Here is a 21,842-nt window from a genome sequence, read left to right on the forward strand (position 1 = left end):
TAAAGAAGCTGGGAGCATATAGATTAATACCAATATATTTTTGTTAATCTCAAATCGAGATACATAACTAGAAATTGTAAGCTATCACTATGTAGTAACATTAAAAATGCTTCTGAATTTCCTTTCTGTTTTTAAAAATGAACAGATATATTTCTGATTAGATAATGTTGTCTATTACTTGATTTGGAAAATGCACAGAAGCGCAAAGAGGAAACTAAAAATGATCCATAATATCTAACCACCTGATCCCTAAAATATGGGTATAATAAAATAATTTTCCAGTAATTATACACATGTATATACACACATGCACTCACCAAAACAGATGTATGCCTTATTTAACTTACTATTTTATGCAAGTAGCTATTACCACTAGAATTTCAAGGTGGGACTCAGGAGGCACCTCATCTGCCTTCTTCCTGGGCCTGTTCCCAATACCTAACAATGATCAAAATAACTACTGTTGTTGTCAACATATTTCTATGCTGTGAAATATTTTTATACAATAAAGTATTTGACAAGCATTTCGTCCTATGCACGCATCATAATTAATGTTGTTAGCCCTGTAACATTGGACATTTTAGTGGTTCCCAAGTTCTGCTCTAAATATATGTACCATGGAAGAAGGAAGCTTGTCCACATATTCCTGACTAAACCCTTCAGATGGAAGAGGAGTGACAAGAGGGTAAAGAGGTTCTGACACATAAGGCACACTGCTTTCTAGTCAGGTTAGTCCTGTCAGCACACTTAAGTGTATGTGTGGAATGTTTTTTCCTCATACACATTTCATAAATGTCTTTATGAAGCCCCCTGATACATGCAAAAATGTTACCAAGACAACGAAAGATCATGAGGACCAGGATGACAATTCCCAGCAATTTCCTTCCAAGAGTCTATTACCGAGGACAGGCTGAGTACAGAATGACCTTGTCCTTCACAGGTAATCTGTTTCTATCCTGAAGTATATACATTCACTTTATTGTTGGTGTCCTTTTATAAATTTTCAGAGTTTGGGCATCAGTTTTGTTTTATGGAAATTCCTTGGAATCTATGAAACTCATTTAATTTCCAAAAAATTATTCTGTTATTATTGGAGAGTTGTTGCTAATTAGTTGGTTTTAACTTCTACTGGGGAAGCACTCTGTCAGATTTCTATACTTGAATTTGCACTCTATCATCATAGGTGAACTTTTACCTCTCCATCACTTTCTGAGGGCTTCACAAACTTCTTTTCCACATTTAGGGTCCACAGCATTACACACCCCCAGCTATATTTTAATTCTCAAATCAATATTTTAGTTTTTTTCAACTGAAAAAAACTCATCTCACCTCTCTTATAGAAGGCTTATAGTATTGCCTTCTCAATTCTTTTTCTTATTATCATTCTCCTCTCCTCCTGGACTTAAGTCTTCTTACATTCTATTAAGAATTTAAACACACACACCACACACATTCTATTAAGAATTCCAGGCTGGGGATGTAGCTCAGCAGCACAGCACCTGCCTGGCAAGAGCAAGATCCTGAGTTTGGTTTGATCTTTAGTACAAAAGAGAGAGAGAGAGAGAGAGAGAGAGAGAGAGAGAGAGAGAGAGAGAGAGAGAATTCCAGTTTGCTAAAAATTTTTGAGAAAGAGCTTCATGAGCTGGCCTCCTTTGTCCTGTCCAGTTGTTTTCCTGGTTCTTGTCTCCCACAGGGTACAGATATTCTGGGGCTTTGGAATCCTGCTGACTGAGTTTTTGCATCTTTCTGTTTGATACAAACTCTGCATTTCTATAGAGCTCAAGGCACAGGGTGAAATATCTTCCTCCCGGAGACCAGACCACCTCTGCTTCCTGAGTCAAAACCAAGGCCGAGTAATGAAGGAAAGCCTGGGTGCACTTGCGTTAAACCAGCTGTTTTAGATGCAAGATTCCTCCAGTCCTGGATGCTAGGATGTCTATTAACTTTCAGCATCATTTCACATTTTCAGCTTTTTGGTGGGGCAATAATTATTTTATTGGGAAAATAAGAAAAATATAATCAGAACTATCAAAACAGTAATCCAGTTTGTCTGATTTAGTGCCACATATCACATTCCAAATAATTACAGATATCTAAATAATTCATTTAAAAACTAAAAATAGCAAGTCTAAGAAGGGCTAATGACATTCTCATCGGAATAACTTTTTGTTACATTAGACAAGCTAACATTGTAACAGTGAAGAAATTAGTTGAGGGAGAATATACTATGGAAGAAAGTAATTTTCCTTAGGATAGTAGACTTCAGTAAGCTGACTTTTATACTAAAAAATCTCTTGGAGAAACAATGTATACAGGAATGCCAGCTTTCTCAAAGACCCCGGACAGTTCTTACCTTCTGTGAGCCCTTTGTGCCTCATCTAAGAAAAGCTTTGACTAATCAAGTAGTGTGGCACACACCTGTACTCCAAGAATTCTGGAAAGCTGAGGTAGAAGGACTGTAAGTTTGAGACCAGCCTGGGCAACTTAGGACTTAGCAAGACCCTGTCCCAAATTTTTTTTAAAGGATGAGGATGGCTGGAGATGTGCTCAGTGTGAAGGTCATGGGTTCAATCACTAGTGCTACATTTTAAAATTACCAGAAGCACTTTCTTCTTTAACTACTTCTGTGACCCATTGGTTGTTCAAGAGGGTGTTATTCAGTTTCCATGTGTTTGTTGGGGTTTTGCTGTTTCTTATGTTATTGATCTCCAATTTTATTGCACTATGGTCTGATAATATACAGGGGGCAACTTCAATTCTTTTACATTTACTTAGACATGTCCTATGAGCTAGCATGTGGTCTATTCTGGAGAATGACCCGTGTGCAGCTGAAAAGAATGTGTATTCCGATTTTGTGGGGTGGAACACTCTGTAAACATCTATTCAGTCCATTTGTTCAATGGCTTGGTTCAGTTCTAGAATTTCCTTGTTAACTTTTTGTCTAGATGATCTGTATATTTGTGACAGTGGGGTATTGAGTCCCCCACTACAATTGTGTTAGTGTTTATTTGGTTTTTCATGTCTATTAATACTTGTTTTGTATAGTTGGGGGCATTCGTATGTGATGCATATATATTTAGGATTGTCATCTCCTCCTCTTGGATTGTTCCCTTCACAAGGATGTAGTGACCATCTTTGTCTCTTTTAATTAGTTTTGGTTTGAAATCTACTTTGTCTGCAAATAAGATTGCTACCTCTGCTTTCTTCTGGGTTCCTGTCATGTGGAGAACTGTTTTCCATCCTTTTACTTTCAGTCTATAAATTTCTTTTTGAGTTAGGTGTGTTTCTTGTACACAGCATATTGTTGCATTTTCCTTTTTAATCCATTCTGCCAATCTATTTCTTTTGATTGGTGAATTGAGGCCATTAACATTGAGGGTTATAATTGATAGATATTGATTTATCCTTGTCATGATGTTTTACTTTTGTTGGCTCTTTTATTTCTTATTTTTTCCCCCTTTCCCTTTAGTGTCTTACCTTGCCTGGTGGCTTCCTTCTGTTGGGCCTCATGGAGTTGTGGCCTTCGTTGCTTTTTTCTAGGATATTGTTTAGAATTGCTTGTAGTGCTGGTTTGGTGTTCATGAAATTTTTCAGGTGTTCTTTGTCATGGAAGTATCTAATTTCCCCATTGATTTTGAAAGATAATTTTGCAGGATACAACAGTCTAGGTTGGAAGTTATTTTCATTTAGGGCTTGAAATACTTCACTCCAGGCTCTCCTTGATTTGAGGGTTTGTGTTGAGAAGTCTGACGTGATTCTGATGGGCTTTCTTTTGTAGGTGATTTGTTTCTTTTCTCTAACTTCTTTTAGGATTTTGTTTTTCTATTGGGTTTTTGGGATCTTGACTATTATATGTCTAGATGTAGATTTTTTTTATCATGGCTAGTTGGAGTTCTATATGCCTCACTTATCTGTATGTCCAATTCTCTACTTCTGTCTGGGAAGTTTTCCACTATTACTTCTGTGAACAGTTTTTTTATGTCAATTGTGCTTTCTCCTGTTTTTTCATGGACTCCTATCAGTCTTATGTTATTCTTCTTTGCATTGTCTAGCAGTTGTTGGATTGATTTCTCGTGGTCCCTTACTATTTTTAAGAAATCTCTATTTTCATGGTCTCTAACCGAGATCCTGTCTTCTATATCTGATATTCTATCTTCAGATTCCCTTAATCTGCTGTGGATACTTTCAATGGAGTTTTTGATCTCCTGAATATCTGTTTGAATCTGTTTCATGGATTCCATTCCTTTCTTATGTTGGGCGATCATAGTTTCTATTTCTTTCTTATGCTGGGTATTCATGGCTTCCAGCATGTTTCTGAGCTCATCTATTTTTTTATCTGTTTCTGTTCTAGATCCTCTAATCATGCCTTTCACTCTGCTCACCATCTCTGTAGATTCCAAAACCAGGGGAAGACTCAACCCAAAAAGAGAACTACAGACCAATCTCCCTAATGAACATAGATACAAAAGTCCTCAACAAGATACTGGCAAACAGAATACAGAGGGTCATCAAGACAATCATACACCCTGACCAAGTTGGATTTATCCCAGGGATGCAAGGATGGTTCGACATCCGTAAATCAATAAATGTATTACACCATATTAACAGAGTCAAGGACAAAAACCATGTGATCATCTCAATAGATGCAGAAAAAGCATTTGACAAAATCCAGCACCCATTCTTGATAAAAACCCTACAGAAAATTGGAATAGAAGGTTTTTATCTCAACCTAATTAAGTCTATCTATGAAAAACCAACAACCAACATCATACTAAATAGTCAAAAACTGAAATCCTTCACACTAAAATCAGGAACAAGATAAGGATGCCCACTATCACCACTCCTCTTCAATATAGTTCTGGAAACATTAGCCACAGCAATTAGAAAAGAGAAAGAAATAAAAGGAATAAAGATAGGAAAAGAAGAAGTTAAACTGTCATCATTTGCTGAGGATATGACACTTTACATAGAAGACCCAAAAAACTCCACCAGAAGACTTCTAGACTTAATTGACAGATTCAGTAGAGTAGCTGGGTATAAAGCAACACTCAAAAATCAATAGCCTTCTTGTACACAAATAGCAGACTCACTGAGAGAGAAATTAGGGAAACAATTCCTTTTACAATAGCATCCAAAAAAATGAAATATCTAGGAATCAATCTAACAAAGGAAGCAAAAGACCTCTACACTGAAAAGTACAGCACTCTGAAAAAAGAGATTGAAGAGGATACAAGAAAATGGAAAGACATCCCTTGCCTCTGGGTAGGAAGAATCAATATAGGGAAAATGGCCATACTTCCAAAACTACTATATAGATTCAATGCAATGCTGATTGAAATTCCAACAATATACTTCAGAGAACTAGAGAAAACAATCCAAAAATTCATTTGGAACCAGAAGAGACCTAGAATAACTAAAGCAATTCTAAGCAACAGAGACATGGCTGGGGGTATCACAATCCCCAACTTGAAACTATGCCACAAAGCTGCTATGATAAAATCAGCATGGTACTGGCAAAGGAACAGACCTGAGGATCCGTGGAATAGATTAGAAGATTCAGAAAAAAACTCCAGACATACTCAGCTACCTCATCTTTGACAAAGGAGCCAACCACCCTCATTGGAGAAAAGATAGCCTATTTAATAAATGGTGTTGGAAAAACTGGATTTCAACCTGTCAGAGATTAAAACTAGACCCATACCTATCACCATGCACTAAACTAAGATCAAAGTGGATTAAAGATCTAAATATTAAGACAGAAACACTAACCTTGCTGGAAGATAAGTTAGGTAGAACTCTTGAAGACATTGGCATAGGAAAAGACTTTATGAACAAAACCTCAGCAGCACAGGAACTAGCAGAAAGAATCAGCAACTGGGATCTCATCTTATTAAAAAGCTTCTGCACTGCAAAAGAAACCACCAACAGAGCTAACACACAACGTACAATATGGGAAAAAATTTTTAGCGGCTGTACTTCAGACAAAGGACTACTATCTAGAATATATAAAGAACTGAAAAAAATCAGACCCCCTAAAGTCAAAGACCCAATTCAAAAATGGGCATCTGAAATGAACAGACATTTCTCAGACAAAGAAGTAAAAGCAGCAAACGAATATATGAAAAAATGTTCAACATCACTCGTCATTTGAGAGATGCAGATGAAAACAACCCTGAGATTCCACCTCACCCCAGAAAGAATGGCTGCTATCAAGAAATCAACTAATAACAAATGCTGGTGGGGTTGTGGGGAGAAAGGAACTCTTCTCTGTTGTTGGTGGGAGTGCAGACTGGTCCAACCACTGTGGAAGTCAGTATGGAGATACCCCAAAGAACTAGGACTGGAAGTCCCATTTGACCCCGATATTCCCCTGCTGGGGATCTTCCCCAAAGAATTAAAAGAATCACACCAAAGTGATATATGTGCACCCACATTCATAGCAGCACAGTTTGTAATAGCTAAAGCTTGGAAGCAGCCCAAGTGCCCATCAACTGGAAGTTGGATAAAGAAAATGTGTTTTTTTAATAAAATGGAGTGCTACTCAGCCATAAAGAATGAAAAACTAGAGTCATTTATAGCTAAATGGATGCATATTGAGGCGATACTCTTAAGTGAAATAAATAGGACACACGTGTAAATACCGAATAGTTTCTTTAGTGTGAGAAACTGATAGTGTAAACAAGGGTTAAAATGATTAAAATGAATAATTGATAATTTGAAATCGGAAAAAAGGTCCAAAGACGAAGGAGTGAAGGGAGGGGAAGGGGAAAGGAAAAGAGGGAAAGGAAAAACTATGAGAAAAGAAAAAGAAATGCAAATGAAATCTATGTAAATAGGGAAGGGCGGAGGGGGTGAAGTGCACACAGGTAATAGGGGAGAGAAAAAGAACCAAGATACATCATGTACAGGTACAAACACCCAATGATAAATGTAAACGAATTGTATACCTAAAATGTACCAATAAAATTAATTTAAAAATTAAAAAAAAAAATTACCAGAAACACTTTGACTATGATCTCTGAAATCTTGCTCAGCCAACCTTCCATCATTTCCCCCACACATTGGCCATCTCTGAGCAGCATCTACTGAAAGGATGGGAACAGCATCATTTCCGTTGTTTCACTGCCAAGTTACATATGAGGACATTTTTATTTTTCAGGAAAACAGCTTTTGCTTGAAAGATCTTTATCAGCTTCAGAGTTTATCAAAAGCAATGCTGTGTGGATACAGCTGAGGGATCTCAAAAGAAATTAGTTCCTTGAGAACCCGTTTCTCCACGTTGCACTATTGCCTTTGCCACCCTGCAGATCTGCAGAACTCCTGCCTGGGGCTATGGGTGTCTCAGCTCCCCACAACCCCAGGGCTGGCTCTGAGCAATTATTGTTACACAAACCTCTGTGACACCAAATCAAAAAGGCAAGCAATTTTCCTTATTTTCATGAAAATGTAGCTAATACTCGGCATTGCGCTAATGAGATTATATAGTACTAGTATTTTGCATGCCATTGGATGAGTCTTAGAGCACTTAAAGGTTTTTAAATACTTTTTCTCAGTTAATTCTAAAAGAGAGAAATTCAAATATATGAGAAAGAGCAAAAATTTCTCAACATTAAATCTACTTTTCCAAGTACTCCATTTGAAAGTATGAAATTTAATTCAAACCTTAGGCAAAATCATACATCAGTCTGCCAATTATACCAGGAGCAAGTGCTCTGATTTCAAGCAGCTCTTAATAAGATACTGGTGTCAGCACAAAGATGCACTCATAACCCATGTCATGGTGGACCTGTCATCCATTTCTAGGCCAGTGCTGTTGTTTTATTGTTTTGGTTGCACACTTTACTCTTTCTTTTAGGTATTAATCCTGGGATCCTGCTTGCCTTTAGCTGTTCAACATTTTTCACTGCTTCTGGCACCAGTTATCAAAACAATTATTGAGTAGACAAATGACTGCAAAGTATTAACCAAGAGTACATAAGGAATGACTTGAAAATTGTACCAACTTTATTTTTCATGTTTGCAAAAAACAGTTTTCTTGACTGCACAATTATGCCAGAGGAGCTTATGCAGATGACAGCAAGGAAGATATTAGTCAATTTAAGAGGTACATGTTGGGCTGGAATATTCCAATTATGTCAAAGTTACAGCAAATAGACAAAGCTCAAATGATTATGTCATGTTCCTACTCATTTCTGCCCGTTCTTGATAATTCTCTTCTCCTTAACTACAGGGAGCCTGACAAGAGGAAATGATAGAAATGATTAAATATTTGGAGAGTTGGTGAAGTGGAACAAATGCTTATGGAAAATTAACTAGCAATTCAAAATGATTTATAAATGCCAGGCATGAGAACAAAATGATGAACAAAGTTCTAACCAGGGAGAGTGCAGGGCAGACTGAATTGCAGGTAGAAGCAAGCACAGAACTTATTCAACTGGATTTGTCATGTACCCTGACTCACTGGAACTAAACACTGTTTTTACATAAAGTTATCATTCAAATGTTTATTCTCCAAATAGTATGGCCTCATTATAGATGACAGAGTATACTTGTCCATTTAAGTGACCACCTTAAACGGCACAGAATCAAGACTTTTTCATGAGTACTTTATTATATATCACTAATGGTGCATTGTTCAATAAAGAGTAACACAATTTTTAAAATTTTAAAGTTACATTATTGCATCTTCTTGTTCAACAAAATACATTTGAGAATACTAAAATTGTAAATGTAAACTAAAAATATAAAAGTCCTGCAGCAGAACACAGGTAAATATGGATTAAACTTTATTAGGGAAAGACCTTTGGAAGCAAAGACAAAAGAACCTAAAGGAAAATATTAATAAATTGAGCTATTAAAAATTACAATTTTTCCTAGGGTATTGTCTAAAATTTTTTGGAGTGCCGGTTTGGTATTCATGAAGTTCCTGAGGTGCTCTTTATCATCAAAGTATCTTATTTCTCCATCAATTTTGAAAGATAGCTTTGCAGGGTACATCAATCTGGGTTGGAGGCTGTTTTCCTTTAGGGCTTGAAATACATCACTCCAAGCTCTTCTTGCCTTGAGGGTTTGCACTGAGAAGTCTGCTATGATTCTGATGGGCTTTCCTTTGTATGTGATTTGTTTCTTTTCTCTCACTGCTTGTAGAATTTTGTTCTTCTGTTGGATTTCTGGAATCCTAACTATTATATGCCTATGTGTAGATTTTTTTTAATTAAGGTTAGCTGGAGTCCTATATGCCTCACTTATCTGTATGTCAAGTTCTTTTCCCCTCCTTGGGAAGTTTTCTGCCATCACTTCTGTGAAGAGTTTTTTTAGTCATCTGCACTCTCTCCTCTTTCTTCATTGACTCCAATCAGTCTTATGTTATTCTTCTTTGCATCGTCTAGCAGCTGCTGGATTGATTTCTCGTGTTCCCTTACAATGTTAAAGCAATTTTTCTTTTCCTGGTCACTAATTGCAATCTTATCTTCTATATGTGAAATTCTATCCTCACATTGGTTCATTCTGCTGCACAGACTTTCGATGGAGTTTTTAATCTCTTGGAAATCTGTTTGTGTCTGTTTTATGGATTCCATTTGTTTCCTATGTTGGGATTCCATCCTGTTCCTCAGATCCTCTATTTTTTTATCTGTGTCCTCTCTAGATTTATTGATCATATCTTGCACCATGAGCAAAATCTTTGCTGTTATCTGAGTAATTATTTCTGATTTCATTTTTCCCAGATCCTCTTTTGTTGCCAGTTCAGAGAGTCCAGGTGGTTGAGTATCAGATTGTTCCATCTCATTTCCCTTTGGGGTTGCTGTAGGTGATCCAGAAGTCTGTTTTTGAGACTTGTTTACGTTTCTTCTCATTTCCACAGGATGGGGTGCTTCTGGCACCCACGAGGCTCACCTTCTGTGCCCTAGGAGCTTGGGATGGCAGCGGGGGAGCTTCCTTCCGGGTTTTGGGACCGGCTCAGGTTCTCTGCCCTAGGAGCCTGGGATGGAGGCGGTGCCAAAAATTACAATTTTTAATCAAAATTGCATACAAATTAAAAGCCATACAACACACAATGCAGTAACCATGAGAATGAGACAATGAGAAATGGCTACCTTTGTCTCAAAACACAGCCTTTGGACCTGTCACCCTCCATCACAGCCACACCAGGCCCGGCCTCCTGCACTTCTACCTGCGCTATCAAAGTTGCTCACCTGACTCTTCCCAGCATCACTTCTGACCAAAAAAATTCCTTAACACCTTCCTTTTGCCCTGTTATAAAGAGCAACATCTTTAATGGTGTCTATAAGCTAGCCTTTGCTTTCATCTGAATCACTTTCTCCCCGGCTTATCATAATTCAAACTCTCAAAAATCACTTAAATATAATAAGCCTTTTTTCTTTTTCTTACTGTTAGTTCTACCAAAATCACACCTCTAACTTGTGCACACAGCTAGCTGTTTTACATTGGTATTTCAGCCTATGGACAATTGCCTTCGAAATGTTTTCCCTCCCATGCAATCAAAGGAAAATCTTCATTTCTTCCCACCCAAATGTTTCCACTTACCACCATCCAAACTATGCACTGATACTTGTACGTCTATGCGTATTTGGTGTCTACAGCACTGCAAGCTCCATGAGGGATTGAACAGAGTCTAGTTTGGGGTTAGCATTTTCTCCATGGCCCCAAACATTGCAGCATGCACAGAGTTCTTAGCATTTCTGAGTGAACACTGACGGTATACCCTTCCCAGGATCTACTTATCTGGTGTATCAAATATGCTCACAGACGTACCGGTATTTCACCTCCGTGTGCCTTTGATTTTAGCACAGTTTAATAACAGTGATCAACTTAATACTGAGATTCTGTTATATTGAATAGTACCTAGGTTCACAAACTTTATTCTTCCCATGATTCTGGTCACAAACCAAATTGGACGAGAACTGAATCAAATTCAGTGGTTGGGATCAATGTTGAACATGTGAGGAAATTTGATTCGGGGGCCAGAGCTCCACTTCTCAGTGCCACCATAGGCCAAACACAAAGGATGCACTATGAAAGACAAAACTGTACTCCTGTTGGCTAATATCCACATGGCTCCCACTGATCTTCAGCCTTCCTTTTTTTTTCAGAGGGCCAGCATTGTTCTGGGAAGAGTTAGATTGACCTTTGATTTATCATCAGTCTCATCAACATCATCATCATCATCTTCATCACCATCATCATCTGCCTTAGAACATAGATTAGGTGTGTTATCGTCACTTTTCTAAAATTTTCCCATCTGCCATCCCTTCCTCTTACACCTCAGACGTCTCCATCCTTTAAAGAACACACAGCACCTTGGTATAGCCTGTTTACAAAGGGCCTTGTACGGTAATTAGGGGACCTCAGATGCAGCTCTGGGCCTGCCATGATCTCTATATACCCTTGACTGAATCATTCAAATGTTTGATCTCTAAAATAAGGAGATATCCACCAGCACAGCCCTGACTGTTTCAGCTGCAATTGTTACGGAAGGTAGATACATGCAGTCATTGGCCCCCTGTTCACCTTTACTCCCTAACACTTTGCGCATCAATGTTCTGACTATCTCACTGGATCACAAAGGGGAGAAATTACTTTGAATAGGGAACAGTGACCAGGGACTGGCTGGAGTGTGGGTAAGGGAAAGCACTTAAAGTAAACTTTCTGGGACTCGTGCTGCTAACAAGATTCAGAAATCTATGCTTCTCAACAGGTCCCTTCGAAGCTTCCATTGACTACACAGCTTTGGTTTTTCCCAGTATGCTTTCCTCATATTCTGTAGACAGATTATACTAAAGACATTGATAGTGCTTATTTTCTATAAGAAAACCTAAACTCAGAGGTCACCCTAGCTCACAGAGGTCATCCAAGTAGTGGGGTTGGGGGAGAACAAGAGGAAGCCATAAAAACCACGTCTGATCTAAAGTTCTCAGTCCTCCACTAAATCTCAGAAGCTCCAAAGCCAGCAGCCTGGTCTCCCAGAGCACACTGCCCACCTCTCAGAGCTGCTGTGAGTGAGACTATGCTATGAAGGTTATAAAACCCATGGATGTACCCTGTAATGTCAAAGAAAAGAGCTTAAGATGGGCACGATCCTTGTCCAAGGCTCAAAAGAGTAACCCTGTATGTCTGTTCCTAACCTTCGTATCAACAGTGGGAGGACTGCAAAGAAAACCTTAGTAGAAGTTGATCAGTATCTTGTAAAACCTTATAATATCTAATGCAACTGATATGGAGCTGGTGGCTTGTAGGCCAAAATGAGCTGTGTGGAACACCAAGCTCATAATGGAGTCTTTGATTTTTAAGCCCCTGGAGCTTAGCGAGCACTCCAGTTATGGTTGCTACATGTTGATGAAAATGTATGGATTTTTCTGTTAAAAATAAACCAATACATGGCATTGGAAAATGTCACCAAATTAAGAACCATACACAATCTATCAAATACTTACAGTATAAAATGAGTTTATTATGTTCATTGACATAGTGGAAGCTTAAATCTAAATCCTGATCCAATATAATACATGAGAGAATTATTATTTCCCAAACAATAGGAAATATTAATTGTAGCATCATTTGCTGAAAATAATCCATGTCTAATGACTTCTTCTCATATCCAAACGCCTCTTAGGCCCTTCACTATTGTGTATTTAAAAACCAATGACTCTTTTGGGAAGGAGAATAACCAATAAATTAAAAAAAACACCCCAGTGAATTAACAAATATGTATAGTGTACATATTTATTTAAAACTTCTACATATGATTAAAACTGAGATGTTACATGCCTTATGTGCACAAATTGGGAACCTATTCACATAGACATAGCTTGGGTGTCCTGCAGGCTATGCCAATGTGAATGTAGCTAATATGCTACTTTTTGTGTGTCTATACATCTTTTATCTCTTATAACCCTCTCAGTAATGTTGAGAGATTTTATTGCATTTTGCAATGTGGCATTAAAATAGATCGAAAGTTAGTCTCATCTCTAACTCTTCAGTTGCATGCATATATGAGATATGACCCTATGTTGATATCATAATAAGCAGAGACAAAAATAGGCATTAAATATGTGCTTAGCAAATTAAAATGTTGTTATGAGCCAAATACATGAGGCTTCTCACTTGTTTTGAAATCACTGTCTTCAAAAAGTAGCTAAAAATATTAGATAATGTAATATTTAGGGAAAAAAACAAAGTTAAATGTATGAACAAACAAAAAATAGGGTCGGGGGTTTAGCTCAGTGGTTCCACCACCTGCCTTACAAGCACAGGGTCCCAAGCTCAATCCCTGGTACCCAAATAAATAAATAAATAAATAAATAAATAAATAAATAAATTTCCCTGGTCCTTTCTCGCAGAAGAAAATTGTATTTTAAGATTTAAAGATCTATTCAGGCAGAAAGATATCCTACGTTAAACATAGGCTTGGTGGGTAAAAAAACAATTTACAAGAGCTTATGCAAGGACAGAGGTCTCCCCCATGAATTGAGGCTCAAGTTGTTTGTTAGCATCTAACACATGGCAAAAGCAATTGATCCACCATACACACACCTCCCCTCCTTTCTAAATCAATATTGGAGTGGCTTTCATGGCCAGTCCTCTAGGGCAAAAAGAGGCAGGTGGAGAACAAGGCTGGTGCAGGGTAGTTTAGCCACAGTTTAATCAACCAACACAGGAATGCAGTCAGGAGATAGTTCCAATAAAGGGAGCTGCTTTTTCCTCAAGCATTTCCAACCTTAAAGTGCTGCCCAGTCCCTTCCAAGACTTTTGGTGTGATTTTTGCCAGTCTCGCCAACTTTTTGGACTCATCAGCACAACCAGACCATGGTCCTCATAGGATTGTTTGGTGATGTCTTATGGGTCTTTGAGACTTCTTTCATTTACTGCAGTCTTTGTTCTTCCTGTTTTTCAGACTGGATGATCTCACCTGACCCATTGCCATGTATGCTGATTCTTTCTTCTGCCTGTTCAACTGTTGAGCCTACTTAGGTGGATTTCCATTTTAATTACTGTACTTCTCAACTGCATTATTTCTATTTAGTTTTCTTTTGTAACTCAAGGTACCAATATTCTTCATTTGTTGAGACATTGTCCACATATTTTCCTTCAGTTCTTTAAACATATCTTCATTTAGTTCTTTGGACATATTTAAACTAGCTGATTTAAAGTCTTCATCTAGCAAGTAACATATCTGGATTCTTCAGAGATAGTTTCTACTGATTTCTTATTTTCCTATGTGTGGGTCATACACTGTTGTTTTTACTTTTGTCTTGTGAAAGACTGAAAAATGGACATTTCTAATAATGTAATATACAACTCTAAAAGTCAGACTTTTCTTCCCTTGCTTGTTATGTTTGCTGACATCTGTAGTTACAATTTATTTAGTAATTTCCCTAAGTTAATTCTGGAAAATCTGTATCTTTGATATGTATGCTCATAGAAGTCCCTATTCAATTAGCTTAGTATTTGCCTAATGATTTGACAAGAGATTTCTTTAGACACCTTGGACCAATAAATGCCTCCTTTTTGCAAAAGACTCTGTGTGAATGTTTGAACTCACCTTCAATATTCAGCCAGGTTATTTACAGCTCTGCTGTGTAGCCTTTACTTCCTGCGGTTCAGAGCCTCAAGATGAGCTAGGAGAGAGAGTTTAAGGACTTCTCCATTTTTTCTGAGTGCATTGTATGGTCCTGGGCTGCACACAGCCCTACAAATGCAATGAGTTTCTAGATTTCCAGGCTTTTCAAAGTCCCTATGGATACCTGGATCCATCCATTTCCCATTGTTATAGAAAACACCTGAGACCGGGTAACTTATCAAGAAAAGAGATTCATTTTACTCACATTTTTGGAGATAGCATGGTATGAGCTATGGCAAGTACCCTCTAGTACATCACATCCCAGTGGATGACATCACAGTGATCAATGTGACACCGCTGAGATGTGAGAGACCACAAGGTGATACAGGAAACCAGAAGGCAAGGAGGGACCAGAGTCAGTCTTTTATAACTCATTCTCAGAGAACTAAGTGGGACCCCACAAGAACTACTGAGTCCCTTCCAAGAGTGACGCCCCACTGGCCCAGTCACCTTGCACTAGGCTGCCCTCCTCCTCACAGTCCCACCACTTAATACTGCCACCTTGGGGACAAAGCTTCCAACTTGAGAACTATTGGACACAGACTACATCCAAATCCAGCTACATCTCATTATTCAGCTTTTCTTTTAGGTTTTTTCAAGTGTATTATGTGCCTCCTTTGATATCCATTATCTCAGACAGCTAAGACACTAAGACATTTGACAAACACCCTCGGGGAGAAGTGATTATGGGTGGGGTTGGGGTTCAGGCGAGAGTGAATAAAAGCAAGCAATAGTTGAAGTCTTCCAAGGAACCATCAGGTCAAGAAAATGACCATTTTGGAGGGGAATGAGGGTTTGAAACAGCTCCAACTCTTTTCTTTTTCAGGGGCTAAGGCTGTGGACTTTCTTGGTTAGGATTCTCTAGAGGAACCCTGTATATAATTGCTTGTGTATGCAAGAGGATGTATTAGCCAGGGCGATCAGGTAAGAGGCAGGAGAGTCCATAATGGTCATCTGTATGCTGCAGAACCAGAGGATCCTGTAGTTGCTCAAGCCAGAAAGCTGGAAGTTATAAAAGAAGAGGGATCAAGGATGCACACCATACTGAGATTGACAATTTGGAAGCTCTTGGAGAGTTCCTGGTGTGAGTCCATGTTGAAAGGCTAAAGAAGCTGGGGTCTGATGTCCACAGCCAATGGCCGTAGTAAAAAACTCACCTCCTCAAGCAGAATGGAACTTTTTAAAAGCAAGCTAAATTCTTCCTCCTTCTCTTGCATTCCATCCAGACTGCAAGCCTATTGAAAGGTGCCACCCACATCAGGGCAGGTCTTCCCATCAGTTTACTGGCTCATTTTCCTATAACCTCTGGACACTCCCCCAGACACCCAGAAGCACGCTTTCCTAATCTGCCAGGGATTTCTCAATTCAGTTGGGTTCACAATCACCAATTAACCATCACATGGGCTACCATTTTTCAAATCTACCACTGAGTAAGGGAGCAGAAATGGGGCTAGAATAATTTGAAAGTCCATAAAGTTTACTTTTTTCCCCAAGATCCAGTTATTTTTTTTTAATGAAATCCTTCATAGATTTCTGAAACTCTTTGGTTAATTTCTAAAGTTAAGAGAAATTTGATGCTGATTATTTTAGTCAGTTATTGTATTGCTTTAATGGGAAGAGTGAATTTTTGAATGTCCTTACTCTGACATTTTCACTGATGTACCCCATGAGTGTTGACTTTTAATGATGATTTAAAACACTTGATTTACTAAAACATGGTATATTACTGCCTTTTAAAAAATGGGTTTTTAGATTTAGATCCAATCACTTATTACATCATTTTTTTTCTTATGGTACCTAGGATTGAGCCTAGGCCCTCTACACTGATCTACATACCCAGCCCAGACAGACAGACAGACAGACAGAGAGAAGTGAGAGTCTCACTAATTTTCCCAAGTGAGACTTGCACATGTGATCCTCCGGCCTCAGCCTCCCTACTTTTATATTTTCTAATTTTTCCAACTGATGTCTTTAACTTTTATTGACAAGTAAGAATTCAAAATCTTTCATTAAGTCTCAAAAGGTTTGGAGCATCAGAGCAGTCTTTCAACTAATTAAAATTCCAGATGCTTGGCCTGTTGCACGCCTGCTAAGTTAAAACATCTGGATTTCCATTTTCACAAGCTTTATTTACAAATGAGATTGATACATACTGAGTTTGGAAAATTACTTTTCTTTTCTTTTTATTACTATGTTTGCAGCACATAATGGTTACATTCATCTTAGGGAGTTAGTATAGCATCAATTAATAGAGCTTTGGTATATGTCTATGTGTTGAATAATTCAAGGACATATAGTAGAGATGCGTTAAACCATGATTATCAGTCACCATTATTTCTTTGTGACTTTGCTAAAATTGGATAATAATTGTCTTTTTCTTTGCAGTTGAAAGAAGGTTCATCTACTTTCTAAAAGTCAAATATCATGACTGTGCCACTGGCTAAATGGATCACAACCAGCAAAGGCTGATGAGTTTCAGTGACTGATGGAATAAAAAGGATGACAGTTGTAAGTCTTTTCAGGGTTTAAAAAAAGAACTCCCAGATAATATATTTCAGGTCATTTTACTACTTAGTGAGTTTTCTCTCTCTTAATTCTTATACGACTTCTGCCTAACCACTCACTAGCCACTTGATATTTTTGTGAATTTGTCTTATCAAGTAGTTTTCTTCCTTGAAATTATATGGTGATATTCCTTGGGGCATAAAAATCATGTATTATATTCCCTTTTACCTCCAAAAATGCCTAAATGTAAAAGCACACACAGGTGTTGCTCAAAAATATTTATTAATTGACTCAATGAGAAAGGATTCAATTCAAGGAATATCTATCTTGGGACCACAAACTACTATTCATCAAGGTAATACAATATTCACAAAGTCATATTTATGAAACACTTTGGAGTAAAAGACACAGATTGAATAAGATATGCTTCATCATGAAATATATCATCATATGCTTTAGTCTGTAGCTTATGCAGGTAATGTATCTTAAGATTTACATGGACATTTGATGTATACTCTTTACCTACATTGTAATCACCCTATATAACAACAGATCTCTGGAATTTTATTCATTCTCTCCCCATTTCTTCTTTTTTTTTCATCCATTAATTTTATTGGTACATTTTAGGTATACAATTTGCTGACATTCATAGTTGGGAATTTGCACCTTTACATAATATATCTTGGTTCTTATTTTTTCCCCATCCCCTGCCCTCCCTCCAACCCCTCCACCCCTCCTTATTTATAAAAAGCTTGTTTCCATTTTTCCTTTTCTTCCCTTCTCTCCTTTCCCTACCCTTCCCACTTCCCCTTCCCCTTTGCCCCTTTTCTTCCTATTTCACATTATCTATTATACCTTTTAGTTCGTATTACACTTTCAGTTTCTCACACCAGAGAAACTATGACACTAGATGGGAATTATATCTAGATAAGCGCCTATCAGAAACATCCTAATAATTACATTAGGCTTCAGAAGGTAGAGTGTCATTTGTATTTATTAATATTAATATCTTCATTTTAATCTCTACAATCATTTTCTCCTTTCACAGCCACATAAGGTCAAATATGTTCATCACATTTTACACAATAGCATAAAAGGCAATGAACAATATTAAGCTTAACAATTCAAGTTTCACAAATGAGAACTTTAAAATGCAACAGTATACTTCTCAGGAAAGCTCTGAGCATAGAAAAAAAAATAATAACCACAAGATTATTTTGTGAAGACAGCACCTCTGCTCTGGCTCCCACGACTGTAAATCATAGAGCCTAAAGTTGGGAAACAATGGGCACATGTGACAACACCACTCCAGGAAAGGTGCTCTGGGAACAAGGGGTGTCCCACGGCGGAGGGCGCCTTCCAGCCCCTCCACTGCCTCTGGAAACCAAGCTGCTATAAGGACCAATGAGTCAGGAACAGAAAAAGGACTGCTGTTGCCTATGCCTATATATGAAAAGAGGTTGTAAATATCAGGGGTAAAGAGAGATAGACAGAGATGCCCTCTGACCAGGAGTTTCTTGGATGAGCACAACAGAGGCAGAACAGATGGGCAGAGAATGGCAGCTGCAAGGGTGGAGTGACCCTGATGACATAGGAGGTGCAGCCATCAATAGAATCCCGTGACATCCCAGAAGACACAGCTCACAGGGCATTGTGAGAGGCATGGAAAGGTGTATCTGATGCCACCAGTGTATCTGATGTCCTCAGAAGGGGGTGGAGCCCATGCACCTGCTGTGGCACAGCCTTCGGATAGGTGTCCCGGTACATGCAATTTTTAAAAATTAATTTTATTGGTACAATTTAGCTGCACATAATGATCACACTGATCATAGGGAACTTGTACCTGCACATGATATATCTTGATTACTCTTTTTTCTCCATTCCTCTCCCCTCCCTTCAACCCCTCCTCCCCTCCTTATTTACAAAAGCTTTGTTTCCATTTTTCCTTCTTTTCTCATTTTATTCTTTTCTCTTCCTTCCTTTAATTCTTTAGGTCCCTGTGTTTAAGGGTTTACAAGACACTATTAGGTCCCCATGTTTAAGGATTTACAAGATACTGTTAGTGTTAGATATTGTTTGTCTCCAATATTAAATGACATCTTACTGTGTCTTAAATCGTACCTACACCTAGGAAGGATGATATTAGAAAACACATTTTTAAATGGCTTATTAAAGCATAATTTTTCTCTTAGCTACCAAGTCTATTAACTTAAAATAAACATTTTTCACTTAAAAGAAGCACAAATTACTAATATTGTATACATAATTTTGAGCTTACTTTTACAACCATCTTGACAATAGATGGCAACTCCTGTGGGCCAGGATCTTTTCTCATGTATGTATGCAGAAAATCTTATTGAATCTGTCTGTTATGCCAAAGGAAAGCATGGCATTTGCTCTCTCTAAATAAAATAATAAACATGACAAAGCGGAAAGGAAAAACTTGGTACTATGAAATCCTCTGCAGCCTCACAGAATTGGACACAAGGGTTGACTGTGGAGGAGACAATATTAAAAAGCATTATTGTACACAAAATAGATTTCATCTCGAGTGTTCTTCAAACAATGATGAAATAGGGACACCACACTTGAAGGACCCGGGACCCAGCTCCGACATCCCATGGCCAAGTCCCCTATTTAGGGTTGCAAACAAGTCCCATCATTTAAGGTAAGGAGCTCTGACATTTTGGCAATGGTCAAGTTTGAAATCACATTTTTGAATAAGGTATACATCTCATTCTTTTTAATGCCCGCAGACTGTGCTGTGGTGATAAAATATAAATCATTTAAATGTCACTGATTCACAGTAACACTTTTCATTTTATATTTCATGTGTTACTCCTATACCCTGTGACCTTACTGAAATCATGTATTAGTTTGAGAAGGTTTTCGTGCATTTGGAGAATGTTCTATACCGGCATCTTATCAGCTCCAGGTAGAAACAGTTTAATCTTTCCCACCTGATGTATGTGGCTTCTACACTTTTTCATCTGATTTCAGTGAATAGAATTTCCACACTTTGTCAATAAGAAATGCCTTTTTGTTACATCTTTGACTTTTTCTTTAGCTGAAGGGAAAAGCATCCCATTTTTCTTCAAGAAGTATGTTAACTGAAGTTTCCACATGCTATTTATCAATTTAGGAGTTTTCTTCTGCTCTTAGTTTGCTGAGAGTTTGTAATAATGAACGGCTGTTGGGTTTTTTCCAATGCTTTTTCTGTGTTATGGTCATATTTTAGTAATCTGTTGATATGATGAATTACATTCATTAATATATGAATGTTGATCCAATAGTGCGTTCCTGGAATGAAACCTACTTGCTCATGATGTATAATTACTTGTGTAGTGTGTATTAAAAGGATAAGACATGGCATTGTGATATACATATACATATTGAAATGATGGCTACAGTTAAGCAAATTAACTTTTACCATCTCATGCCATTACTTTTTTATATGATAAATGTATCTAAAACTTATACTTGGCCAATTTCCTATAAACACTGCTGAATGTGATTTACCATTATTTTGTTGAGAATTTTCATGTCTATGTTCATGAAAGATGAGTGGTTACATTTCTTACACTGTATTTTTCTATCAATACACACTAAAAGCAAGAGAGTATGGAAGGTACATGCAAAAATCCATTTACTCCAAAGGTTGAAAATCACCAGGCTAAGTGATTACTAAAGCCCTTTCACTCTCATGAAACCAAACTACAGTAACCAAGTTCCCCAAAAAGTCAGAAATAGAACCCCCATATGATCCTGCAATTCCATTAATGTGTATATAGACAAAGCAAATGAAATCAGTGTGTTGAAGAGACATCTGTACTTTTCCACCTTCGTTGCACAGTGGTACTGTTGACAAGAGCCAAGGTATAGAATTGTCCCAAGTGTCCATCAACAGATGAAGTGATAAAGAAAATGTGACACATATACACAAGGTAGTACAATTCAGTTACAAAACAAAGATAAAATCCTATCATTTACCACAACATAGATAAAACCAGGAGACACTAAGTGAAATACCAGATAGAGAAAGATAAACACTGCATGAGCTCACTCATGTGGAATCTACAAGAGTTCATTTTATAGAAGTTGAAAGTAAATAGTGGTTACCAGGGGCTCGGGAGAGGGAAGGGAGCAGGAGGATGGAGAGACAATAGCCAACAATTACAAAGTTACAGTTCAATAGAAGCAGGAAGTCTTGTTGTTCCATTGCACACATAGTAGGGTGACTATAGATAAAGATAAGGTATCATACATTTCAAAAAGTTAGAAGATTTTAAATCTATCAACACAAAGAAGTGACAAATATTTGATGTGATGGATATGCTAATTACCCTAATTCTACTCATTACACATGTATTTGTATGGCAAAACAAAACATTATATCCCACAAATTTTACAATTATTTTTAATTTTTAAAGACAATCATGTGTAAATAATATCCTGAAACGGAATCAAGAAGTGGCGTTCAACATGGTGTAAATACTGTGATCTCAAATGCATTAAAATATCTTCAAAGATACCCAAGAGATACTATCTCAAAATGTTAGAACAAAAAAATTTACTGGTAAGCAATATATCGATTTATATACATAATTATGGTTTGTGAAAGATGATTTTACATGAAGTGGAAAAATTATTATATAAATAATAAAATAAATGTAGGGAGAGAGGTGCTGAAAGGAACTCT

The 21,842-nt window shown here is 37.6% G+C and overlaps 1 long non-coding RNA gene across 1 annotated transcript in view; it reads right to left on the reverse strand.

Annotated features, from left to right (window-relative positions):
• The window catches only part of LOC110345278 (uncharacterized), a 34,524-nt gene extending 12,688 nt beyond the window's left edge, over positions 1-21,836 (reverse strand). The window contains exon 1 of the long non-coding RNA XR_002388496.2: positions 6,996-21,836. This is a non-coding gene — a long non-coding RNA (uncharacterized LOC110345278). The remainder of the gene's footprint in view (positions 1-6,995) is intronic.
• Between the last annotated feature and the right edge of the window lie 6 nt (positions 21,837-21,842).

Source organism: Heterocephalus glaber, unplaced genomic scaffold (assembly GCF_053883595.1).
Source record: "Heterocephalus glaber isolate CG9 unplaced genomic scaffold, H.glaber_assembly_v1.0 deba00000331, whole genome shotgun sequence".
NCBI classification, from domain to species: Eukaryota; Metazoa; Chordata; class Mammalia; order Rodentia; family Bathyergidae; genus Heterocephalus; species Heterocephalus glaber.